This window comes from Lacerta agilis, chromosome 6, assembly GCF_009819535.1.
Source record: "Lacerta agilis isolate rLacAgi1 chromosome 6, rLacAgi1.pri, whole genome shotgun sequence".
Lineage (NCBI taxonomy): Eukaryota > Metazoa > Chordata > Lepidosauria > Squamata > Lacertidae > Lacerta > Lacerta agilis.
The window spans coordinates 64,094,439-64,122,385 of NC_046317.1; the positions used below are offsets into that span (position 1 = coordinate 64,094,439).

Here is a 27,947-nt window from a genome sequence, read left to right on the forward strand (position 1 = left end):
GGGACAAGGCTGACAGTGTCAGCCATGAAGAAGCAATGGGATGCTTCCTCACAGCCGCCAATGCTGCCATTCAGGGGCATCACTGGGGGGCCCCGCCCCAGGTTCCAGGGGAGGGGGGTGACTCTCAGCATGCCCACCCCACAACTCATAAGTTGCTTAGTGCAGCAGCTGGCTTACACTGGACACGTTTTGCTTTTTCCTTCCTGCTGGGATGAGCCACAGAAGCACAGCTCTGCCCAGCCAGGGCTCCACCCAGCAGTCTGGCACATTTCACCAGGGCACTGCCCTCTCAGGGGGCACAAAGGTGCCATCTTCAAGGGGTGACATTTGGCACCTCCACCTAGAGCCTCGAGCACAAGCCAGAGCAAATCCAGTGGCTTTGGGCTTAGGACTCACCACAGCATTGCAAAAGCATAGCTGTGCTTGCTTTACTCAGTCCACCTGGACCTGGGGTACCATCCGCCCACACCCCTTCTAGTCACAGCGAGCACTTTGCATTCCCCCACAATGCTTTGCAGCACCTCATTTTCAAATTTCAAAGCATTGTGGGGGAACGCAAAACGCTCACTGTGACTTGAAGGTGTGTGGGCGGATGTGGGGGGGTGACAAAAAATATCTGCACTGGGTACCACTTGGGCTTGCTACGCCTCTGCCACCATTGCCATCATTTGGGACAAGCGCCGGCTCATCTTCCTCCCCGAGCTTGGCGGTGGCACTGGCAGAGGAAATAGGGAGATTCTGAGATCATGAGATGGCTTCTGAAATTCCAGGACTGTCCCTGGAAAATCGGGATCCCTGGTCTCAAATCTCACATTTGAGACAAGTCTTTATTCTCTATTTGTAAATCACTTTTAACATTCCTGAAACTCAGCTTACTCCTACATCTCAAAATGCGACACAGGAATGGGCTAAATTGGTGTAGTTCTGAGAAAGTACTGCCAAGCTGCTCCATGATTCTCTGGCATATCCACACCTGAAAACTAAATTGGTTTCATAATTATTTCCTCTTCCTAAGGGATCCTGGGAATTGAAGTTCTGTGAGGAAGGGTAGGAACCTTAACAGAAAATTCACAGCACCCTCCACCCACCAAATGTAATTTCCAGAATTCTTTGGGTGAGCTATGATAGTTACGACAATATAAAATTTTATAAAAGCTTGTAGTATGGATCTATTCATTGCCAATATTAGAGGTGGGGCACCTGTGGCTCTCCAGAAATTCAGCTGCAACTTCCACCATCCCTGACCATTGTTCACGTCGTCTGGGGTGATGGGAACTGTAGTTCAACAACATCTGGGGCACAATAGGTTTCTCACCCTTTGAAGAAGATCCAGTGCCTTTGCCAGCCAATGCAATTGAACTCCCCTTCCTAATCTCACCCTGCAACCCAACAACCTCAGCCTGCTCCACAGGGTTCCCCGGGCCTCCCTGGAGCATATTTTGGGAGCACAAGGGGAAGAGTAAATACCATTTGCTCATGCAAATGTCTTTTGTACAAGCAGGTTGCCACAAATGGATATCACCCAATGCCTTTATAGTTCTTTCTCAGAATTCTAGGCAGCACAGAAGGAGTGACCCTAAAGGAAGTAATCCCTTTGCAGCATCACTTTGGGCAATGAGTCAGGTTGCTGTTTTCTGAAGATTTTTTTTGTTAATTGCTTGCCCTTTGTTTTTCATTGTTGACTGAATCTGTTGAAAACTGCCAAAAGTTGATTGAATCTGTTGAAAACTGTTTTATTTGGGTCTAAATCTTTAAAATAATTGTAAGTCCTTATAAACAACAAGCATTGGATAACAGGAATAACTTGGTAGGAACCCATCAATGAAAAAACCCAGAATGCAGGGATTGACCCATAAACTATTACAATCATCTGCCATCTATTTGTCAGTTCCTATAAACAAAAATGTGCCACCCCTTTCCAAAAGGTGCCCTCCAACCTTGAGTTTAAAGTCTCAAATGTCTAGTTTCCAACTTTTCTGAAAATGTTTCTCAGAAAGTTTGCTAAAAGGGGTCAGATCTCTGCTTAACCAGCAGCTTAATTTTTCTTGTGAGTCCAGACATGAGCTAGCTGGCCAGCTGGAAACCTCTGCAATTAATAAAAATATTAACAGCTCTGTAAAAGGCTAGGAGGAACCACCTAGGGAGCCAATTAGCTACCATGCTGGTTAGTGGAGAAGGAGAGGGATAGAACTTCAGAATAACCAATGTTTTGCCAAATATTACCAGCTCCTTCACATTTCCTGTACGGAATGCCCCATCTTCTATATTCTTTGAGGCTGCACTTTTTAGTCTATTTATTGGTTCATTGGATGTACCTTTCCCGGGGCGTGGGGGGAGAGAGGCAAGTAACAATATTATTTAGCAATTATATAGTGCAACACATTTCATACACATTATCCCCAGTACAACTATAACTATTCGTCTGTTATAAGTCTGTTAAAAAGTAGGTTGCCCAAGGCCACTCAGTGAGTGCAGGCAGGGCTGAGATATTATCAGTAGACTTCTAGCTCATCTTGGCTTCTATGCTACTTCAGCTACTGGTATGAATGTGCACACTCTCCAAGGAGTGAGGACAACACACACAGTAAGCGTTTTGCTAGCCATGTGGAGCCCCACATGCAGAAACATTCTGATCTCTTCCATAATGGGGCTGAAATAATTTTCTCAGTCCTTCTGCTCTGTAGGTGCCACCGCTAGAAGCCAGCATTGCACAGTGGTGACACCAAGTGGTTCCTGGTGGGAAGTTAAATATGAAACACTGGACAGATAACAATTGAGGTGGTATTATACTGTACTGTGATGATTTCATGGGGGGGGGGGACAGTTTCTAGTGGGATGGACTTTGAGATCCCAATTTAAGATTTATTTTCCACGCAGAAAGTTAAGAGCTCATTGGTTAGAATATTATTATTATCAGGCGTTCCCCCCCCCCCCCCAGCTGGAACTCACAGAAACTCAGTTCCGTCACCTCTCAGGTGGGCGCCATTGCCGTTATAAGAGAGCAAGGGTGAGTTCATGGTGAGTTCCAGCACCTCTATTTGTAGAAAAATAGCACTTTTAAAAATTATTAATTAATTAACGTTGCCTATTGCCCTTCATCCGTAGATCTCAGGGTGGTTCACAACATAAAAATGCAAGATGAAAAACACACACAAAATACATAATAAAAACAAGAACAGAAGCATAGCCAACAGAACCAAATTGTTAATAACAGCATCAACCAAAGCACATCTCCACCAAACACAAACAAATGAGAAGAGCTTGATACTTACTTTCCACAGGGGGGGGGGGGATGAGATCTCCCAGCATTCTTATCACATTACCGGTACTTTGCAGCTAGGAAATGCTGTTTCTCTCCAGATTTAGCATACTGGGTGCTGCGCTCGTACCATTTTGTAATATTTAAAGACGTTTACTTCTTTGCTTCTTTAGTGACTGAGCAATTTTCCATAGTGGGGGGTGACGACTTTTCACCGGTGCTGTCCCATTTATAGAACATCTTACTCAGACAAGGGAGGGGATGTACCAGTTTTCAAACAGAATCAAGATTTCTTGATTCACTGAGTCTTTTAGTGGTTGGTTTTAATGCTGTGCTTATTGAATACTGCTTTAACAAATTTTAATAAAAACCACTTAATCTTAGATTGCATTTTATTATTGCTGATTATTTGTCTGGACTTTTATTACCATCTTGATGCTTGTTCCAAGCCACTTTAGTAGAAAAGTGACAAAGAACATTTTAAACTGAATAAACAACAGGTTTGCAAACATGTATTTGTCATGTATACAGTTTTATGCTGGGCTTGGAAAGAAAGTAGCCAGCCAGGAGTTATACTGGATTGCTTTTCTAAATATTATTTACTTACTGTATTTACATTTATGAGATGGTAACTGCCCCAACGTCACCCAGTGAGCTTCATGGCTGAGTGGGGATTCGAACCCTGCTGTCCCAGGTCCTAGTCCAGCACTCTAACCATTACGCCACACTGGCTCTGTGGGAGTCAGCTGAGTCAGAAAAAAGCACTGTGCCAAGGAGCAGAGGAGGCACAAGATGACCCAAGTGAAGGCCTATCAAATCCAGCATCCGTTTCCTCCCAGATGCTTCTGGGAAGCCTACAAGCAGGATGTGAGGGCAGTAGCTCTTTCCTGCTGTACTTTCCATGTTCTGAAAGCCTGTTGCTGGTGAGATATTTGCTAAACCTCTGGTGCTGGAAAACTGATAGAGAACCAGACAAATTGTGTTACTTCATAACAGTCTTGCAGGCTTCAGCTTCTATTGACTTCTGGGGTGTGAATTAGGGGTGTTGGACCTGGGATGCTGGGCTAGGTTTGCCCTCGGCCTGGCTACGTCACATGTTGTGTTGGGTTCTCTGCCGTGAAAAGGGCCACCTTATGCCCTTTGACACTGGCCCAGCAAGATGCCTTCCAGGCTGAGGAAGACCAGGAAACCGAGGGGTCGTGTTAGCCATGGCCACGGCCGTATCGGCAAACACAAGAAGCATCCTGGAGGCCGTGGTAATGCTGGGGGTTTGCACCACCGCAGAATTAATTTTGACAAATATCATCCTGGTTAATTTGGGAAAGTTGGTATGAGACATTACCACTTGAAGAAAAACCAGCACTTCTGTCCTACAGTGAATCTGGATAAACTCTGGACACTTGTTAGTGAGCGGACAAGACTCAAAATTCTTCAGCAGAAAGGCAGAAGAGAAAATCAAAGTGCCTGTGTGTTAGTGGCATAAAGGATTTTTCTATGTATCCAGGTTTCAATAAACACAATTTCAGCTGTGCATTCATTAAAAAGGGGGGCACCTTATTAGCTAGTGGTTTGAGGAGTGGGGCCATGTGGCAAAGAGATGGGACCATTCTCCCAGCTCATACTGAAATGGGGAGTGAGGGGGTGTGATGCTCCATGCCTGTCATCCTACCAACTAGGAGGGAAAGGTGGCTTGTGAAGCTTAGCTTCCTGTAAGGACATCAGCTGCTTCTTTCATCTTATTATTTCCTCCTGCCTTCCCTCATGACAATGTGAGTTTAATTTTCTTTCTGAAGATGATGGATCTGTTGTTTTCACCCTATCCTCCCCTTCTTTCCGGACGGATTTATTGCCTGTTGTGAGCGGCTATTGATATAGTTTGCCGAGGTTTTTAAGCTACTTTGAAAACACAAATTAAAATGAATAGAAAGTGTCTGGCAAGCCCAGAGGGTAGAGTCTTTGTAGCTGAGTCTTTTTTTTAAAAAAAGCAAAAACCAAAACATTTCTCTGCCAAGCTGCATCTTGGAGCTCAGCAGCATCCCAGGAGAGCCAGTGATCTAGGATGAAAGCCAGTTTCAGACAAAATCTTTGCATTCATTAACCTGGACCTGAGCCAGAAACCCACTGTCCAGAGATCCCAAGCCCAGAAGTCACACGTTAACAGAGACACAGGAAGCATGGTGAGTGGGGAATTGCTTTTCCCCCTCCTGTGTCTTTTTGGTACACGTGTGCAATCCTCAGCACACACAGTTTCGGAGCGTGTGCATTACACATGGAAGATCCTAGGTTGACTTACAGGTTTCCGTAGCAGGTGATGAGCAGGAGTTTTTGAAGAGACCCAAGGTATCCTTTTTTGAAGAGACCCAAGGTATCCTCCTCCAATCAGAGTAGAGAGTGTTGGACTACATGGACAGAGATTCAACCTTATATGGGCCTTTCCTTCCAACTCTACAATTCTATGATTCTATGAAATACACACACTTCTTCTTTTTTTCCCCAAAGCCATCTCCCTTAAAATATTGAAATTTTGTATGTTATTTTCACTCTGCTATGCACACTTCACCTTGGCAAATGCATTTTTGTGCATTCTGCTTGGCTGGAGAACTGCATTGCAAACTTTGGTAAATTTCAAAAGGGGGCTGTATTCCACTTTACATATTGTTTGGAAAGTGTAAATTAGGAATCTTTGGCTTTAAATGCAAACTGAATCAAATTTCTACCCCAGGCAGTTTTGATATGTAACAGAAATATGCATATATTCTTTTTTTTTTTTTAATTGAAAATGGTTAAATCTTGAAAGTAATTAAAACGACTGCTAAATCTAAGCTGCAGGAAATGATGCACAAAGTGTGAGATTTATGGCTTGGCTGAGCAGAGAATACAACATTGTATAATTAGGGAGAAGGAATGTTATTTTCCGTGTAATGTTAAAACAGTAGAAAGAAAGATCAGTCCTTTCTGCACATTAATTTGTGGAATTTGCTGTCACAAGATGTGATGGCCACTAGGTTTAGATAGTTTTAAAAGAGGATTAGACAAACTAATGGAGGATAAGTCTGCCAGCGACAACTATATGCTACCTCTAGGTCAGAAAAAGCATGCCTCTGAATAACAGGTGCTGGGGAAGAACAAACTGAGCTACTGCCTTCATGCCCTGCTTGTGAGCTTCCCAAAGACATATCACAGACCCTCCAAGTGTCCCTATTTTTCAGGGACAGTCCTGGATTTACAGAAGCTGTCCCGGTTTCTGATTTGATCCTGGAATGTCCCGCTTTTCCTTAGGATGTCCTATTTTCATCAGAGAAATGGGAGAGGGTATGGAGTTATGCAACCCCCACCAAGGAGATACAACCTTTCGAAGACAACTGAAGGCAGCCCTGTATAGTTTTGGTTATGGTTTTTATATATGTTGGAAGCCACCCAGAGTGATTGGGGCAACCCAATCAGATGGGTGGGGAATAAATAAATGATAGTGATTGTGGAATAGGGCAGGCATGTCCAACAGGTAGGTCGTGATTTACTGGTAGATCACTGGATGTCTGTGTTAGATCACTGGTAGATCACTGGTAGATCACTGGCTCCCCCCAAAGAAACTCAGCAACTTTGGCTCCCCTAAAAAAAGCTCTACATCTTTGCCCTGAAGCTTTCCTTCCTGAACAAAGCTCAACTTTGACCCAAACCCCCCAAAACATGGATGGCTTTCCTTCCTAAAAAAAGCTCAACAACCTGAACCTGAACCCCCCCCCCCCAAAAAGGGGGTAGATCACTGCCAGTTTTTAACTCTGTGAGTAGATCGCAGTCTCTTGGAAGTTGGCCACCCCTGGAATAGGACACCCCTATTTTCATCAGAGAAATGTTGGAGGGTATGATGCCGTGGTTCACTGGTGCAAACAAGATGATAGATTACGGTAGATGGACTACCAGTCTGTTATAGCTTTCTGTACTGTGTTAGTTTGAATATGTAGTAGTTATTGATTTCGTATTTTGTGCATTTGACTTCCTGGAAAGTCAGTAACCAGAGATCCTTTTGAAAACAGTTCCTAGCCTGGTTGCTGTTGCTTGAAGCAAACGTGCCTTCATGGGCTTAATAAGCAGCACATCACCCACCGTCCATTCCACTTTATTACAGTAATGCCCACATATAATTGTGGTTTCAGATTGGCTTTGGCACTACCGTGAAGTAGAGTGGCTGCTCTGCTTTTCATAGTATGGTCACAGCCAAAGGCTACCCAGTGGCTGTTGCTCAGAAAGAATGTTGTAATTCAAGTGGGCAGGATACCTAATTAAATCACAGCACGGGAGCTGCATGGTGAGGCTTTTCAACAATAAAGCGAGTTGTTCTGCTGTTGCACTGGGGGTCAAAACAGACAGATCTGCGCAAGGTGGTTCTGATAGTATAAGCAGTATTATCCCACCACTCTGCCTGCATGCAAGTCTGCATGCCTAAACAAAAAGAACAGAAACAGCACCATGTTGCAGCAGGGTAGCCAGGGCACTTGTCCTGAATTTATTCTACACTGCCTTGCTCAAAAGACTCATTACTCTTCACCTGCATCAGGCAGAAGAGAGAAAAGGAGGGGCCTTGAAGTTGTCCATCAACAGTTAGTACCTGGACAGGAGGCTGAGCAGACAGTCTTCCCCACTATGGTGGAGGTGTATTTCTATTTAAATTCTGATATTTTTTCTATATTTGCATATATATGCATAAATTATCATGTGTAAATTATTTGCAAATCTGTGCTGTTTGGGGGGCAACGCCTTAGTGGCCACCCTAGAAATTATTGAGATTAATCTGACCTCTATGGACAAGGTTCATCCCTCAAAGGAATGCTTCTCATTCATTTCATTTTAAAAGCCCTGTACAATTTCATAGAGTCGTAGAATTGTAGCATTGGATCCCTGAGGATTCACTAGTCCAACCCCCTGCAATGCAGGAATCTCAGCTAAGGCATCTCTGAGAGATGGCCACCCAGACTCCCCTTAATAGCCTCCAATGAAGGCGAGTCCACCACCTTCTGAGGGAGTCATTTCCATCCATTGCATTCCCCCTGTCATTTGCTTCCCTGCGTTTATGGCTGGCTCTCCACATATCAGGTTACTGGCTGGGCGTTTAGGAAACATTGCTTTCTTAGAGCATTGCTGCACCATTCCTTATAACCACTCAGCATATAAGTAACTGTAAAGGTAAAGAGACCCCTGACTGTTGTGGCACTCATCTGGCTTTATTGGCTGAGGGAGCCAGCATGATCAAGCCGCTTCTGGCGAACCAGAGCAGTGCACGGAAATGCCGTTTACCTTCCCGCCGGAGCGGTACCTATTTATCTACTTGCACTTTGACATGCTTTTGAACTGCTAGGTTGGCAGGAGCTGGGGCCGAGCAACGGGAGCTCACCCCGTCATGGGGATTCGAACCGCCGACCTTCTGATCGGCAAGCCCTAGGCTCTGTGGTTTAACCCACAGTGCCACCCACGTCTTACAGTAAGTAACTGTAGATACCTACAAATTCCCATCTTTTAAGTGGTGGTCCTTCTATGCAGTTACTCAGTTTTGTTTAGACAAATGATGTACAGGATCAGGTTCGAATGAAACTGGATCAGTGTGTTGACAACAAAAGCTGACTGTGCACCATGAGGATTGGTTGGAAACTGATGACATCACAAACCCCCCTCTTCCGCAAAGCAACAAAACCGATTCTGCTTCTCTTTAAAGGGGCACTGAATCAAATAATTGTACATGTAGGCAGCCCTTTCAAAATGATAAGAAGAAAACGGATAGCCCAACTGAAGTAAGGTGGGAAGGGGCAGCTTATCTAGGAAACCAGCTTATTTCTTTTCTTTTTAGCCATCTTTGGATTTGCTGGCTAGTGCATATATTGGGGGGGGGGGAATGGCAGCTCATCCTGATTTGTATGGAAGTTTGTGCATGCAGCACGCACCTTACATACAAATAAAATGGGGGGGGGGGAATGAGGAAGGACAGATGCCAACAAGACGCAGATAACCTGTCTGCTACCTGAGCTGAGCAAACAAGGATTAAAACGAGGGGCGGATGTTGATACAGAGCCACAAATGTACTGACTCTCCCATCAAGTCTCCCCACCCTCTTTGCCTTCTTTGATTCTCTCTCTCTTACAGTCCATCTGATGCCACCCAAAACCACTGTTTGTTTTCCCATTTGTGCCGGGGCAGGAAGCTGAGTTGCCAGACAATGGGCAGACTCGCTGGTGACTGCAAAAGAAAGGCAAAAAGATTTGCTGCTGTGGGTGGGTTGGCCAAGGGGCATGTGCTCATTGCTTTAGAAGCTGCCGTCATTGTCCTGACTTTTCAACAGCCATGAAAACAAGTACAGGCAAAGAAGGGGGGGGGGAGGTTGTTCCAGTTTATTATGGACAGGAGCAGGAGGTGGGGGAGGGGAGGGGAGGGGAGGGGGGCAACAGAACAAAACAAAGGCACCCAGACATTCTGTGATGTTCTGAATCTAAGATTTCCTTAGATCCATCCTCGGTTGATAGGTATCTTATATATATTCTAACCTAGGCAGAGAATGAGTCTTATTAGGTGCTGAAACCTCATCATTGTTTTGACATAATTGATGCATCTTTTAGAAGCACTGGGGGCCATTCTACAGGATCAAAGAAAGCAAGCCTCAACGGCTTTTAGGATTAATGTTTGTCTCCTTAAAGAGACAATAGCACTGTGTGTGTGTGTGTGTGTGTGTGTGTGTGTTTTCACATAATGGAAGTGGAGTGGCTAGCCTTGTTGCAGGGGGTAAAGGAGACCCTTGTTCCAGGTATCATGTTCTCCCTTTTGTAAATGGGGAGGAAATGGGCATGAGCCCCCGGAGAGAGGAGATCACACTCTGCAAAGAGTGAATGAATAGAAGAAAAAGGAAGTTAAATAAAAACATTCATGAAATGGTATGTCATAATGGGAGTAGAGGAGAACATTGCTGTTATTAGGGTTTGTATTTTGTTTAAAGACTACATGAATGCTCCTGCATTTAAGTCACATGACAGAACAGCAGTCCTTTAAATATGCTTTCGGACAGAAAATATATGCTGGCATATGGGTTACCAGATGTCCGCTGTTCCCGGGGACAGTCCCCGGATTTGCAAATCTGTCCCTGGACAAATTCCGTCCCCGGAATGTCCCAAGATTTGCGAATCTGTCCCCGGGAAACGTGGCAGTGGCAGCCTCTGCAGCCCGGAGCCAGCCTGGTAGTGCAGTTGGCTCTGGCTGGCTTCAGGAGCTGCTCACTGCCGCCGCCACTGCTGAAGGGGAACCGGGGACGTCTGGCAGTACAGATCTCCTGCCCCCTTCCCCCTTTGTTTTGACAGACCGGAGGAGGCTCAGGAGTTGCAGGCAGGCTGCCGTCGCATAGCTGTCAACCTTTCCCCCTTTTTTTGCGGGAAATTCCCTTATTATAGCATTGGGAAACAGCAGGGAGGGTTGACAGCTATGGCGGCCGTTGCCCAGGAGGGGTGCAAGGCACGCGGTTTTTCTGCTAGGAAGGTGCAAAGCCGTTCTTTCGCACCCTGTGAAACATAAATGCACAGACTTTTTAAAAAGCTGGGCAACGGCCACCCCCGCCTGTGAATCCCAAGCCTCCCCCGATCAGTCAAAAGAAATGCTATAATAAGGGAATTTTAAAAAACTGTGCATTTATGTTTCACAGGGTGCAAAAGAAGGGCTTTGCACCTTTATACAATATGCATGTGTGCTTGGGCCCAGGGACTTTTGCCTCACCATCCCCACTACTGACTTACTGACTGACTCCCTGTTGCTACTCAGCTTAAAAAAATAAAAATAAAAAAGTGTCCCCATATTCACTGAAAAAAATAAGGAAACCATAATATATACTATAGGTGGAGAGTTATCATTTGTGCCCCCGATGCTTATCCATACAGCAAACACAGTTGCCTTTCTCTGAGCGAAGTGTTGCATTTCCCACAAGTTCAAAATGTTGTGTTTTACATGCTGGGAAAATCTGGCAACCTTGCAACAGAAATGCTACATTTTAAGAAGATGTATAGCTTCCCCATGACCAATGAGTAGCAACTACAGGTTAATTTTGAAAAAAAAACAATGAAATAGAAGGGACTGTTTGGAATTGTAGTCTTCAACATCCCACTGATACTCATTTTTTGGTCCCGAGCTCTCTCAGGAGCCAGCTGACACAAAAGCAAAAAAGAAAAAGAAAAAAGAGTGTCTGCTTGGAATTTATTGCCTTCTTCTGTTATAAGATTCAAGAGAACGTTATAAGATTCAAGAGGATTCTTTTATACACCTTTGAAGCAAGGGTGTTTAAGGACCACTTTGGGACACAGAAAAGCAAATCCTATTTTCATGTTCCACAAAGATACCTGCCAAGCCTTTTTCTCGATATAAATCACTCTGGAGTGTTAAGATCCATGCAAACTAGTTCACACCTCTGAGTGAATTATTGCCTTCTATTCCTCCTTGAATGGGCTATGTATGTTTTCAGTACTGGAGAGCTTGGAGAGTGCTCCTTCTCTTACTTATTTTGGCAGAGAATGCAGCGTCTGGGAGAAGACTGCTTTTAAAAGGCCAGGCTCAGCACCGTCTCGCTTTTTAAGCAGGTGTCAGATTATGACACGGTTTTCCCTTCTCAGGGCAACTGCTCTGCAGATGTCTCATTCTTTCTAAAGAGAGCAAATGGCCTGGAAACCATTTGCCAAGGCACTTTGGCCTGCCTTGCTCTCTACAGTCAGCCTGTCCTGTCTCCCATCCACCCCCTTTCTTCTGTACTTGGCACTACTGGATATAGCCTTCTCTGTTTTAGGGGTCCATTTTTTTGCTTTTATCTGGCAACGCTCAGAGAAATCTCTGTGTTGCTCTGCTTCACTGGAATGAGGAACAAAGCTTTGCAAAAAGTGCTGCAAGTCAAGCTGGGAAGAAATGGCAAAGTTGGGCATCAAAGAGCAGTGAGCTCCTGGGTTCTTGGCACAGGATGGGTCAGGAGCAGAGCCTTTGAAATCAGACAATAGAAGAGCTCTGACTTAAGACAAGTAGCTGCATGGGGACACCTTCCACAGTTCCTGATGTTTCTCAGTGATAGCCCAGAAAATAAGCCCTCTCCCCTCCCCCCACTTAGTATAGTTAGTGGCAGATCATGATTTTAAGGGCCAGTTGGAATGCAGAATGTGTATATATTTAAATTCATAGCCCCAATCCATTTCTACCCATAAGAAGGGATATGTGAATTTGTCAACTTCAGTTTCTCATTTTTTTACAGTCTTCTGACATTTTTTTTGCAGCAATTTGAAAAAATCGGCCTTGACCGGTCTGTTTTAGAAAAAAAAAGTACTTAAGCTTCTTCATCCCAATAGGTCTTTGATATGAGCAGAGTGTTTGTTGAGCCAGTTTAAATAGTTTTGCTTTGAGTGTTTGGTTTTTGTTTTAAATTGTTTCATAATTGGATGGCTTTAAAAGAGAATTAGACAAATTCCTGGAGGATAAGGCTATCAGTGGCTCCTAGCCATGATGGTTCTGCTCCACATCCATGGTAGGGGAAGGTAGTGCTACTGAACAACAATTGCTGGAGACAATGGGAGGGGAGAGTGTTCTTATGTTCAGGTTCTGATTGTTCACTGTGAGAACAGGATGCTGGACTAGTTGGGCCTGATCCAGCAGGCTCTTCTTATATTCTATTCTAATGGTGTTAATAACTGCCTTTATTTGATGGTTTGTGTTAAGAGGTCTTATTTTTTTGAGCCACCTTGGGTACTTTATGGTAGACAGATGGTATATAAGTACATAGAAATAAGTCAATACTGACTCTGGTGTATATGACAAGACACATCTCTGCTATGATGACTACGGTGACGGTGACTGTTACAACTGCTACACCTTCCAGAGGTGAAGTCAAACCACAGTGGTTTGACTATTAACTAGTAACTACCACCTGCATTAGCACCACCGAAGTCACCTCTCTGGTGAGCAAGCCTGGGCAGTGGGCAGTGTGTATGGAGGTCCCGGGCTGCCCAGATGACAAGACCCCTCCTTTGTCTTGCTTGTCTCTGCTCCAGCCTCTTCATACCTCTTCTGGTTTGGGGATGTCAGGTGGGAGGGAAGCTGGTCGCCACAGGAGGGGGGTACAGCCTGTCTCATCTCTTATCTCTTGCTTCCCCTCCTCGCCAGCCTCTGCTTCTGCCTCTGCCTCTGGACTGCTGTCTGCCATAGACTCTTCCTGCCCACTAAACCTCTTCAACTTCCAACACCTCCTCCCCGCAGCCTGCTCTCTCTTCTCCCTCTGACCACACATCGCCATCCCACCACCAGTCCCCTGGCTTCTTGCCTTGGGAGGGTGCTTCCCACCTTCCTCTGCATCCAGCCAGTCCATGACTTCCTACCATTGGGTTCAATTACAGTTGAGGCTGAAATAAAAAGGGTTGCACCTAATATTTTTCTTTGTTTGTGATTATGATGCATTTTTGTGTGACACTCCTTCTTTAGCCTTTATTACATGCTGTGGAAGACTGTGTGCAGCCTTTCATATGCAAGGGACCGTCTGTTTTACATATACATGAGATTATATACTTCTGGTGCAAAGATTGTGCAAGCCATCCATGCAATGTGTGCACCTAGTCTTGGTCTTTAAAAAATAAAATAAATTCCGCCTTGAAATCCATGGCTCATTCCCCATGTATTTGCTTAAAAGCTTTGTCAGCCCAAAACATGGCAAGCAGCGCCCTGGTTTAGGCAACTTTCCTTAGGATCAACTCCTCTGAGATGCGTATTTTGGCCCTTGTTGAATTTAACTTGGAAGGGACTCTCTGTGCAGCAAACTGAGTGAAGTCTGATTAAAGAGCACATTCTCAAAACAGATAAATAGACAGCAATCAAATAACCACAAACCAACCTCACAAATTATGTTCTTTCCCCACAGTAGTTATCAGTTAAACTCTTCTGAAAATATCCAGAGTTTTATTATTACCGTTTGTTAAATTTGTATCCCACCCAGGGCAGTTCACAAATCCATTGATTGGATTGAATCTAGGCAAACTAAGAAATTCATTAAATGATTTGCAAAGTAAGGTTGGATCAAAGTTTACCACCTTGTTCCTGCTCCTGTGCTATAAGCAAGCAGGCTGGGTGATGCATAGTAATTCAGATGTAAGGTTTTTCGTGGGATAGAGAGAGTGTTGGATCAAACCACCAGCTTAATTTCTGTTTTTCAGCCTGTGTGTCTTGCACAGTAGTAGACCTAGCATTAAAAAGTGACAACTCTAATATTCTTGTAAGACTGTGGCTTTGATTCTGCACGTAACCACCTGAGAGATAGATAGATAGATGATAGATACGCACACACACACACACACACACACACACACACGTAGAACTTTCATCTTGAGATCCAGGACAAGTTGTTTTCCTTCTAGTCTAGACACTTGTTATTTAAAAAGTTGTTTGATGCTGCATACTTGAATGCTTAATAATGCAGTATAACATTCTTTTAATATGATTTGAAAATACCATAGTAGGCTTTGCAGATATTTAAAACTGATATATAGATTTTTATGCATGCTAGTCAGGATCAATATATTTCTGAAGTGGAAAGGACACACACAAAGCCAATGGCAATATGATATTGTGGCTATCTGTTGGGAGATAGGATTTAATTTAAATCCCTGAAAATAAGAGCTTTCATCTTTCCTGGCCAGGGATTGGTCTCTATACCTCTTTCATGTGTACAATATTCCAAAATTTTATCCAAGAAACTTGACATAGCATAGAGGTGAACTGCATACTCTCCAACATTTCTCTGATGAAAATAGGGACATCCTATTTCTTAACAATAATGTTTATTATACTCATCTAACTGGGTTGCCCCAGCCACTCTGGGAGACTTCCAGCATATATAAAAACATAATAAAACATAAAACATTTTAAAATGTCCTTATACAGGGCTGCTTTCAAATGTCTTGTAAAGGTTGTGTGGTTCTTTATCTTGGAGGTCACATAACTCCATACCGTCTAACATTCTCCGTTGAAAATAGGGACATCCTAAGGAAAAGAAGGACATTCCAGGATCAAATCAGAAACCAAGATGGCTTCTGTAAATCTGAGACTGTCCTGGAAAATAGGGACATTGATATGAAAAGGTTTGCCTGCATCATTTCTGTAGCTATTAAAGGCAGAGGAGTCCCAACAGAAACAAAAGGCCTGCCTATCCCTCAGCTTAATGTGGATTGTGAACCCCTTGTGTCTCCTTTAATTCCTCCCCATCTGGCATTTTCCTCCTGCTTTCCCATACCTTTTCCTATCTAAATCTGGAGATTCCCTATGCAGTTAATGTCGCTTTCCTTCTCAGAGGAGAAGAGCCCAATGCTGGCAACTGTAAGCCGTTCAGCTATTAAGCTGACTGGTGGCCTTGGGGAGTCACTATTTCTCCACCTATCATATGTCAGAGACATCACCTTGCTGACAAAGGTCCATATAGTTAATGCTATGGTTTTCCCAGTAGTGATGTATGGAAGTGAGAGCTGGAACATAAGGAAGGCTGGTCGCCAAAGAATTGATGCTTTTGAATTATGGTCCTGGAGGAGACTCTTGAGAGTCCCATGGACTGCAAGAAGATCAAACCAATCCATTCTGAAGGAAATCAGGCCTGAGTGCTCACTGGAAGGACAGATCCTGAAGCTGAGGCTCCAATACTATGGCCACCTCATGAGAAGAGAGAACTCCCTGGAAAAGACCCTGATGTCGGGAAAGATGGAGGGCACAAGGAGAAGGGGACGACAGAGGACGAGAGGGTTGGACAGTGTTCTCGAAGCTACCAACATGAGTCTGACCAAACTGCAGGAAGGAGTGGAATACAGGAGTGCCTGGCGTGCTCTGGTCCATGGGGTCACGAAGAGTCGGACACGACTAAACGACTGAACAACAACATCATATGTCACAAGAGTGACATGAATCTAAAATTCCACCTATCTAAATGTTACTTTAAAATACATTATGCTAGGGTTTGTTGTATTGTTTTCTGTTTTTAAGTATTGCGTGTGTGTGTGTAGTTTTGCTCTTGACTCTTAAGCAGCTCAGGAAATATTTGTTGAACGGAGACCATATAAATTTAACAAATAAATAAATTCTATTTTTTTAAAAAAAAAATCTGACCTGATTAAATCAGAACTTTTTTCTAAAAGCTGTGAAATTGCCTCTGGATGTTCTAGAGCAGATTTAGGACCCAGAAAGAAACTCCTAGGACTAAAGATTTTGAAGAGGTTAATAGATAACACACCTGACTGTTTTTGGAAAGTTTATTTGTTGGTTTAAAGTCTGGTTCATTGGCCATTTTTCCTCCTGCAATACTTGGCTACTACCTCTCCCCATGTTGACTAATCAGCACAAACAGCTTAGGGTAAGACATCTCTTACAGACCATGTCAGGAGCAGCCATCGAGCAAGCCCTAAATTGGGAAAGAAGAAAGTAGATAGAACTTGCAGCAATTTTGGCCTCCCCTAGAAAGAAAGGCAGCTCCAACACATGCTTCGTGGCATGCAATCACACAGCCCCAATAATCTGCCATGCTACTATTTTCATTAAGTTTTCTTCCAAGCTCAAACGCATCATCCACCCTGGGAAATTGGAGCGGAAGTTGTGCAACCACATTGCATGTCCTGCAGCAATGCATGTCCTATGGCCTATGGTTTTCAGAGTCGTGCCTTCAGATATGTGTTCTACATTGACTCACCGGCTAAGGAACATCTGCACGTCTGCCATGGTAGCCTAACACATTGCAGAAGATTCTGGGGCATATTGTATTGTGGCCGCTCAATCAGTTCATGCATGACATTAGCTCCAGCATCACCTGCTGAGAACTATGAGTTTCTTTGAACAGGAAAGCTACCTTACACCCTACTTGGAGTACTGAAGGCATGAAACTTGAGGTCAGTGATAGCTGCTTGTGTAACGTGCCATTCCTGCCCAGTACTGTGGGCTCTGGCAGTGTGTGCTGTGGTTGCTGCTGTTTTCACCAGACCGCTCCCTGCCAATCTACCTGGAAGCAGTTGGCAAGAGATCAGAGGTAAGGCGCTGCCAGAATTTTGCGGAATGGGCCATTTGCTTTTGTATACTGATCAGAAGTTTCAGAAAGTATCAAGGAGGCATCCGAGAACCTAATCTCTTGAGCTCCTAGAAATGGAATGGTTGAGGAAAGTTGCCCTATTATCTACAAGAGCCAGGTGCAAACTGGTTTTGCTGTCACAATGAGGGAAATGCCATTGTTTGCCTTGGTACGTTACAACTTACAAAAATGGAAGAAGTTGGTGTTCAGAGTGTACAGAGGTATTTAAGCCTGAGGTTTATACTCCGTTCCTGGTGATCACAGCGTACACAATTTACATGTAGAGCACATGTATAGCACATAACTTCCCCTAGGGGTGCCAACTTGGATACAAGATTGAGGGGTCCCAGGTAAGCTGCTCCCCCGGTCACATGACATGCTGCACGCACACCATTTGAATAGCAATGCTCATCAACTTTGGGCAGCCACAGTCCCCTCTGTATATTTTATTTTGGGGAGGGGGTGAAGACTCTTCGGCTCCTAGGAGTTGGCTCCTATGACTTCCCCCAAAGATTAATGGGAATTATTGTTAAGGGCGCTGGGAAATTACAGCTCCTAGGATTCTTTTAGCAAAGCAATGTGTTTTAAGTGTTCTTTAAATGTGTAATGCGTACACAAGACTAAGCAGTAAGCACCCATCCATACCTCTGCTTAATGTGGACTGTGAACCCCTCATGTCTCCTTTAGTTCCCCCCTCGTCCATGCAGAGTTCTCCAACTGCTGCTGTCCTACCCTTTCTCCTCCTTAAATCTGGTCGATGTAGCTCTCCTGATCGGATTTTCAAAGCAGAGGGAATCTTTGGATTTAGGGAGGAGAAAGTGTATAATATTAATTATTTTAATGATGTATACCACAAGTTATACTTTTAAAACCGATTCCATTAAAGTGGGTATATTTCTTTGTTTCCCTTTGTAGTTTATGGCCATCCTGGCTGCCATCAAAAAATTAATAAAAAATTTAATAACTCTAATAAAACTCACACGTAACAGAATAATATCACCAGGGGGTCAGCTGGAACCATAACCTGTAATTTCCCTTATGTTTTCAAGAATCATATTCCAAAAAATATATAAACTTGGGGGCAATCTCTAACATGCATCATTAGCTCCAGGGTAAATACAGCTCAGTCTTCTAGCAATTTAATAACATTTGGATATTCTTTTTTAAAAGTTCTTCAAATTCATACAAAATATTCCCGGGGGGCCCTACTTCCACATCAATTTCCAAAAAACTTCTGATGTAATTATACACAGGTGTCACTTCCATTTGCCTTTACTGGAGTTCAGGGTGGGTTATTCACTAGCAAAGAGGTGTTTGAACGACCTCTGCACCAGATGCTAGACCTGACATGCCCACATGCCCTCTTAGGGATATTTGAAGCATCTATGTGGTTATACAGATTTAAGGCAGTTCATTACATTTTCATGCATTTACCTGGTACTTGGGAGGGAATGGAGACTTGTTATATAAAGGAATGGGAGGAGTCCTGGGGGAGAGAGTAGAATTGGTTTGTGATTACCTGTACATGTTACTTTTAGCTCTTTTAATTTTGATGTTAATAAATCTTATTTTACTAGATATTTCTGAATTTGGCACGACACATTACTAAACAATCATAGTTCTTATCAGTGGTGTGCCACAAAATATGGTAAGAATAAAAGGGGAAACTGAGCACTTGAAAGTACTTGAGTTATGTTTGTGGCATGGATGCACTCTTAAGACTGTTTTTCCGTGGAAGTCCATGTCCTTCCCATAGAACACAAAGTTTCGATTTAGAATCTCTTCATTGTAGATGTGTTATCAAAAGAGTAAGGTCCACTTCAGACCAGATGGGGACTGGATTCAATTAAATAGTTGCACTAGCAGGAGCCAGCGCAACAAGTCCCACTAGTTCAGGAGGGCTTTCCGCCATCTTCTCCCCCACTCCAATCAGCTCCAGGACAGTTGGGAGAAGACCTAGAACAGAGCATGAGGGGCAGAGAAGGGGAAATATTTGGAATTTCCTCTTTTGCACATTAGTTATGTTCAGTTTGTTTGTAGAGTTTGTTTATTGGATCAAAGGTGTGATCCTGGATTAAGAGCAATAGTCAGCTGGCTTCCGTTAGATTTCTTCAGAGTTGAAAAGGGTGCCCCTTTATTCACTTTATTATTTGTGTCGGTTGACAATATGGGGTCTTAATTCATATGCTGAGGGCATTGTGCTCTGTCTTTTGCACTTTGGAATTCTGGTGTGAGAATCAACCATTTTGGAATGGATAGAGCAATACAGTGGTACCTTGGGTTAAGAACTTAATTCGTTCTGGAGGTCCGTTCTTAACCTGAAACTGTTCTTAACCTGAGGTACCACTTTAGCTAATGGGGCCTCCTGCTGCCGCCATGTCGCCGGAGCATAGAATCACAGAATCATAGAGTTGGAAGAGACACAAGGGCCATCAGTCCAACCCCCTGCCTAGCATGATTTCTGTTCTCATCCTAAAGCAAAGTTCTTAACCTGAGGTACTATTTCTGGGTTAGCGGAGTCTGTAACCTGAAGCGTCTGTAACCCGAAGCGTCTGTAAACCGAGGTACCACTGTAGTTATTAACTAGAACAAAACCAGAGGCCAAGGCAGGGTTTTCCTTCTGAGTTGCCCAATACCTGGCAATGCAAATGAATCTCATTTCATAAGAAGTACTGGACCTTTGAATTCTTAGAACTCATCCACATTTCCACTTGCCCCGCAGCTTTCCCCGGGGTGTGTGTATGTGTGTGGAACCCGCTCTTTGCTACTGAATTGGAGCAAATGCCAACTGGATTTTCCATAGATCAATGTTTGCTCCGATTCAGTGGTAAAGAGCAAGTTTTCCCAGGGAAAATGGTGGGGCAAATGCAAAACTGTTTGGACCCATGCTTTCTAGGCAGAGAATAAGCGAAGTGTGAACAAGCCCTTAGAGATATCAGGGAGATGGTAAGGCGCCATCTAGCTTGCTGCATTGCCAAAGATTCCACCGACTTGAACAGATAGAGATCTTTAACAATGAATTTATGAGACAAGATTCACAATCAGAGAATGAGTGCTATTCCCATGTTTATTTATATTTTAAGAACGCTGCCAGTAAGAAATAAAATTTGACAAGAAAGACACCATCTTTATAGAATTTTTATGAGCATCTAATGTCAACCCTAAAATAGCTTATAAAAAATTAACTTCCTCTACGAAGGTGGCTTTAATTGCCAAATTTAAGTGGTGATCATAATGCTCTATGAGGCAATGGTCTTCAGACATCTCCGAGTATAATCTTGAGTAGAATTAGCTAAGCTACTTCCTCTTCATGACTGGGCACTTAATACTGGCAACAGGTCATTCAGATATTGAAAGCTGGTGGTGTGCACAAAGAGCACCAGACCCACAACCCCCACTGGGAAGCATCTCATGCCACTGGGTAGATTTATCCAACCATATACAGTATAATCCTACCAGTAAATGTGTTAAGAGACCAGAATTCCTTAGGGGAAGGGTCGTGGTTCATAGAATCATAGAGTTGGAAGAGACCACAGGGGCCATCCAGTCCAACCCCTTGCCAAGCAGGAAACACCATCAAAGCATTCCTGACAGATGGCTGTCAAGCCTCCGCTTAAAGACCTCCAAAGAAGGAGACTCCACCATACTCCTTGGCAGCAAATTCCACTGTCGAAAATTCTAGCCTATATGTGTCAGCTGAAAGCTGGTGGGCTGATTGTGGAATTTTAACTTCATTTCATTTAGGTCCAACTAAGAGGTCTTTGTTGAATTTGCAGCATGTCCCTGTGGTCGTAGAAACAGCTAATGCTTAATTTGACCAGATATGTTTATGCCTTTTTCAAGAGGTTAGGCTAGAGCAAGAGATGCCTTTGAACCTCCAAAGAAAAACTCTTTTTTTTAAGGTGTTTTTTTTTTCTCCCAAGGCAAACTGAAATTTTGTGCAATCCATCAAAGATGGCCTGACATGGACTATTTGAGAGCTAAGTGGGTTGAGATTTCAGGGTAAAACATTGAACAGCCACAGTGGACGGTGACCCTTAAATTGGTAATCTCATAATCTATTGGCCTACGGTCTAGGTCAGAAAATGCATTCTGTACTCAGTGGTGTCTCATAAAACCTTTGATGTTTGCTTGTTAAAATGATAAAATGCTGATGTTGTGACAGTCTACAAGCAACTCTGGTCAGCATTTTGGAGATTTCCTAATAGCAAATATTTTTAGATCCTGACTGGCTCTATGGCAAGGACAGATAATTTGTGCCCCTCCAAATGTTGTTGGACTCCAACTCCCATCAGCCCCAGCCAGCCCAGGCAATAGTCGTCTATGTGAAGCGTAGTCCAGCATCTAAAGAGCCACAGGTACACTGTCATTACACAGTGCAAGATGAATTTATTTTTTTAAAAAAATATTTCCTTTTGTTGTGGTGTATTCAGATTTTTTTATTTATTCTTTGCATTGTTTTAAGACCAATAACCTGTGTAAAGCAGTTTTTCAATGGAAAGGAGTGCAAAAGCAGTCAAGGCAAGGAGGCTGTCAACAGGTGTTTAGTTTGCAACAGAATCTTTGCAGCTGGCATAAGAGAGTAAGGAGATGAGAGTGAAATATGAACATTGAAGAGCAGTGGGGGAAACGGCAGAAGGAACTGCTGTCTTCTTTGGAGGTCTGACCCTATTGTAAGAACTTAAGAAGAGTCTGCTGGATCAGGCCAATGGCCCCTCTAGTCCAGCATTGAGTTCTCACACTGACCAACCAGATGCCTGTGGGAAACCCACAAGCAGGATTTGAACACAAGAGCACTCTACCCTCCTGTGGTTTCCAGCAATTGGTCTCAGGGTGCTCATGAGACACATCTTGCAGTAGGTTCACTGGGATTAAAGGATTAGCCAAGTGTATGATACACACCTGCTCAGGTGCATTCCTTCCTATGCCAGGAACTCTGCACACTGTATACAGGTACTTACTCCTTAGGGAACAGCTCCTTCATTCCTCCTCCCCCCCCCACCTGTTCCTTTAAAAAAAATTCTACTCAGTGCTGAATGTTTGATGAGAGTCACAGCTGACCAGAATGAAGTAGACAATTCTCCAAGGGTAAAGGGCTCTGAAGATTTCAGGCATGAAAGCTGAATGAAAGAAACAGTTGGCAGGCCACCTCTCAGCTATTGGATTGAGGACCAAACCAAATGTGATGTGTTTTAGTGGCACACCACCTGTGTTGAGAGGAGAAGGCAGAGCAGGGTGGTAGGTGGGGAGAAGATGAGAGGAAACCCAGCAGAAATGAAGCAGCCATGAGGGGAGAAGGCAGGGGGGCACTGAATTTTCTCATCACAGAGGGCACCACTGAAATTTGAAAGACCAAAGCTGGCCCATGCTTCCCTGTTGTGGGGACAGGACAGGGGTCTCCTCTTTTACCTCATGCTGTAATAAGATATTATATGTGAGGCATAAATAGCAGACCTTCCAAGTGTCCCTATTTCTCAGGGACGTCCCTGATTTAGAGCTGTCCCAGTTTCTAACTAGATCCCAGAATGTCCCGCTTTTCCTTAGAATGTTCCTATTTTCACTGGAGAAATGTTGGAGGGTGTGCAGGTATCCAATCCCTGAGCCATCTGAAGGCAACCCTGTATACGGAACGTTTTTTAAAAAATGTTTAATGTTTTATTATGTTTTCATATATGTTAGAAGCTTCCCAGAGTACTGGGACAACCCAGTAAGATGTGTGGGGTATAAATAGTATAATTATCATTATGGAATGGGATGTCCCTATTTTCATCGGAGGAATTTTGGTGGGTATGAAATAGGCCTGTAACATAATTAAGTTGGGGAGAATGTAAAGGTAAAGGTAAAGGGACCCCTGACCATTAGGTCCACTCATGTCCGACTCTGGGGTTGCGGCACTCATCTCGCATTACTGGCCAAGGGAGCCGGCGTACAGCTTCCGGGTCATGTGGCCAGCATGACAAAGCCGCTTCTGGTGAACCAGAGCAGCGCACAGAAACGCCGTTTACCTTCCCGCCGGAGTGGTACCTATTTATCTACTTGCACTTTGATGTGCTTTCAAACTGCTAGGTGGGCAGGAGCTGGGACCGAGCAACGGGAGCTCACTCTATCGCGGGGATTCGAACCGCCAACCTTCTGATAGGCATGCCCTAGGCTCTGTGGTTTAACATAATTAACATAATTAAGTTGGGGAGAATGTACATTGACCTAAAATTTTTGTTCTCTTTTTCTGTGTCATATTAATAGCTTTCACTCGACTTGGGGAGCGGTTCAAAGGTGCTTTTTAAGTGTTTTGTGTGAAAATGGTTTTAGTGTTTTGCTTAGTATTTTACATTTTGCATGCTTAGCTGTATGTGTGGTGCTTGGCAAGAAGTATACATAAAACGTTGGCCTCTGATGTGGCAAGTGGTGGACTTCAGAAGCTCATAAGCCTGAGGCTCCTGGTGTCCTTAGATTTAACAGCTGAGGCAGAAAACTGTCAGTGGACTTTGCAAACTAATGTGAGGGGGGTGTAACTTCTTTTTGCCTTTTAGGCAAAAAAAGAAAAAAATAATGATGCTAACTAAAAGCAGAGGTAAAAATGGTTTGTTTATGAGAGGCGAGGGACATCAAAGCGCTTGAATTAAGGAGCCCCTTGAGGGACAGGTGAGTTATGAAGCCTGACTCTGAATCACATGTGGTTCAGTTTCCAGGAACTTTGTCTTAATTTTCCAGTGTATTCAGTTTGGGAATTCCTAGGGCAAACAGGAATAAGCTCTCTTGCAAGCTTCTGAAATGTAAGGAAAGTGAGTTAAGGTCTCTAAATTTAGCAAGGCCCAACATTACATAGGACTGCAAAAACTGTTTGGGGCTTTCATCCAGAATGTTGACATTTTAGCAGGGTGGTAGTAGCCTACAGTGAGTAAGGTTGACTGAAAGCATTCATTCTTTATACTGGGATGCTGCAGAGCCAATATTTTAAAAACTGCAAAAAAAACTTGTTTTCCATTTAGAATTGTGTGTGAATAATAGATCTTGTCCTCCAATTATCAAGAAGTGTTTAGGCCGTAGTGTGACTTAGGGCAGAACTGATATAAAATCAATATACCGGTAAGTTTTACTGTCATGGCTTCCTATTGTATTTTACTGAGGATACTGAGAATTCTCTTGTACAGATCCCTGCCTTGACTCTTAAAATGCAGTTCCCAGGGTTCCCCAACTATTAAGTTGGCTGAAATGTTTACTTTACATATGCCCAAACCAGATCAGTTAAACTATTAAACCAGTTTGTTTGTAGCGTAAATAGGAATGGGGATATACATGAAAATGCTGTGTTGTTTAATCTGCCCCTAACATGTAATATAACATCATTTATGAAATGTTTATGTTGTTTCCTATGTACTTTATATGCTATGACCTCTATAATGTAGCTCCTAGATGAGCTGGACTCTGTTGGTATTTTGTGGCCTCTGTTGGTATTTTAATAGTACTCTTACACTTTAAAAAGTACTAATTGAACAAAATGTTGCATTTTGAGTGTGTCCCTGCTGTGTATCCCTCACAAACCCTTTCTCACTTCCCTTCCCCCCTTTTTTGTATTTAATTGTGAACCACCCTGGACAGTGTTTAACTGAAAGAAATATACAAAACAAACAAACAAAACAAGGAAGCAAAGCACAGGAGCCTTGAACTGTTGTTTGGGGCCCCTGGGGTGTGTGTGGAGAGGGTGAAGGAAAAGAGACACCTTTTTTCCTTTCCTCTCTTGAAGTTTCTATGCACAACATGAGGATGAGAGTTAATTTAAACTAGAGACATTAGTGGGTCAAGAAGGCCAGTTTCACCAACCATCTTTATTTCTTCTTCTTCTTTTTCAAGGGATATCAACATTTCATGGCTCAAATTCAGTCAGTCCTGGAAGTCACTGAACATAAGCCTGTATTGGAATGCTGTTTTCAGTTTTTTGTTTTTGTTTTTTTAAAAAATAGTAATCTTTTAATTTACAAAGTAATCTGTAGCGGCTGGTGGGGCAGAGCAGTGTTGGTTGGTGCTGTTTACCTGGCTTTCGAATGCAGAGGTGGGGGGAGGCGGTGGGAAAGTTGATGTGGCAAGGAGCTTGATGTGGGCACAGAAGCACTGGGGTGGGGTGGGGTGGGGACACCTCCTGACTATGAAGAAACCACTACAGTGGTACCTCGGGTTAAGTACTTAATTCGTTCCGGAGGTCCGTTCTTATCCTGAAACTGTTCTTAACCTGAGGTACCACTTTAGCTAATGGGACCTCCTGCTGCCACTGCGCCGCCAGAGCACGATTTCTGTTCTTAGCGGAGTTCTTAACCTGAAGCATACTTAACCCGAGGTACCACGGTATCTTATTTTTGAGTGGCCCTATTTCACTTCCAAACTGATAGGCATGGGCTTACCCAAGTTCAGTATGATCGCCGAATGTTTTTCACCTGACAACTGCCGATGCTCACATGAGGTGGTGGTTCAGCCCACCACACCTTATGTTCTTCCACTGTTTGTTTACAACAACAGTTGCCTCATTAAAGAGGTATTAGTTGTTGTTGTTGTTGTTGTTGTTGTTGTTGCTGCTGCTATTATTTTTGAAAAACTATTAATAGGCCTAAGTAAAAAGAGGCATAAGCTTTTGACAAGATCAATGTGGACCAAACTTCTTTAGCCATTATTCTATCCCCATCTTCTTGAGTACTTGAAAATTGTTTCCTTTTAAAATACAATTATTCTCTGTGAATTTTCATCTTACAGTTTTCGTCTGATAGCAGACAAAACTACATCATAATCCTTAGATATGGCAACTACAATATATCTGAAATTTGTTTTAAGTTTCTCATCACCCCCACTCCCACATGCAACATGGATTTGGATTTGATATCCCGCTTTATCACTACCCGAAGGAGTCTCAAAGCGGCTAACATTCTCCTTTCCCTTCCACCCCCACAACAAACACTCTATGAGGTGAGTGAGGCTGAGAGACTTCAAAGAAGGTCACCCAGCAGCTACATGTGGAGGGGCGGAGACACGAACCCGGTTCACCAGATTACGAGTCCACCGCTCTTAACCACCACACCACACTGATGCATGCATCATGCTGCATCAGATTTTTTTTTTTAACCAGGTATGCTTGCAGAAAAGCACTGCAGTCTAGTTTTTGTTTTTAAAGTAAATTAAAACTCCATGCACAGTTCATGGACAAGAAGGTATCTATGTATGGGAAACTTGAACAAATGTTTTCAGCAATAGTGATGGGCAATGGCTAAATTATATTTTATGAGGAAGATGACGCAGATAATATATTTCTTGTTTGTTTGTTTGATTTGCAGCATTTATACCTCATCTTCTTGCCAAAGACCTCAAGTTGGCTTACAATAAAGCTAAAATATGACAAAAAAACAAAACAGCTGCCCAGTAACATTATTCAAGATCATAAAAGCAGCAGATAAGGAAATTAAGGCCATCATATAAAAGCTGAAATGAAACATCTATAAAACAGCAGAAAGACATTTAAAAGATTCCCAAATACTGTTAAATGCCATTAAAAGCTGAGTCTGCACACTTGCTGAGATTTGAGCCATAAAGTGAGTTTTCTTTAACTCAGTCCAGCTGATGTGTGCTTGTTTTTTTTCTCCACTTCCACACCTCTGATGCCAATGGGATGTGGGGTGATCAATACAGAAGAAGAGACTTAGGGCTTATCCATACTTACCTTTCCAGGCACAGGTCTGCACTTTGAAGCTCCATGTCCAAGCGTGCCTTTTATTCACCCCAGAGCTTTCTCCATGAAAATCTATTCTTTAAAGCTGCACAACAAACAGCAATTTGGGTTTTCTGTGGATTTTCATTTGTTCCGATTCTGTGGTAAAGAGCAGGTTTTCATGAGGAAAGCTCCAAAGCAAGAAACAACAACAAAAAGTGATTAGACAGGGAACTTTAAAGTGCAGACCATTCCTGGAAAGCATGGAGGAAAGGTAAGTGTGGATAAACTTTGTATATTTATTTGTTTCAACATTGCTGAAATAGCTTTTAAAAATTGGAACAGTAGATCTTCTTGTGATAGAAAAGTGTCTAGCACATCACTCGACATCAGTTTTATAGTCTTGTGTTCATAAGCAAATCTTTGACACTATAGCCAGTCACCTAAGCTATGCAATCTGTTAGATGTAATGGAAATGAAGGCACATATACAAGATTTGCTGGGAATAATGGAACAACACAAGGAAAGTAGCAAGAAACCCTTTAGCACAATAATAGAGAATTGCAAGAAGCTGGCAGATATCATGGATGTGGAACTTAAAGCACCTAGACAAACTAAACAACAGAAAAACCATGCTGGTCACCCCAGCCAATCCACAGAAGAGCTACATTCCCTACCTGGATTTGCTTGTTACCTCACTGTGGGCTTGTTTCAGTGATGAAAACCAACCTGTTTTAGTTTGCTCAAACTATATCCATCTCAGTTGTACCACATTGAAGGAAAAGGCTCAAGCCCATGTGAATTCCATTTGGGAACTTTATTTGCAAACTTGGGGGATGAATCTGCTATGTGGTATGAGTTGAGGGCAAAACAGCATGACAAAGCAATACACCTATTGTGTGGCATATGCAACATGA

The 27,947-nt window shown here is 43.1% G+C and overlaps 1 protein-coding gene across 1 annotated transcript in view; it reads left to right on the forward strand.

Moving 5' to 3' along the window:
- Nucleotides 1-27,947, forward strand: part of LGR6 (leucine rich repeat containing G protein-coupled receptor 6) — a 140,875-nt gene that overhangs the window by 26,594 nt on the left and 86,334 nt on the right. The gene's annotated exons all lie outside the window — the stretch shown is intronic.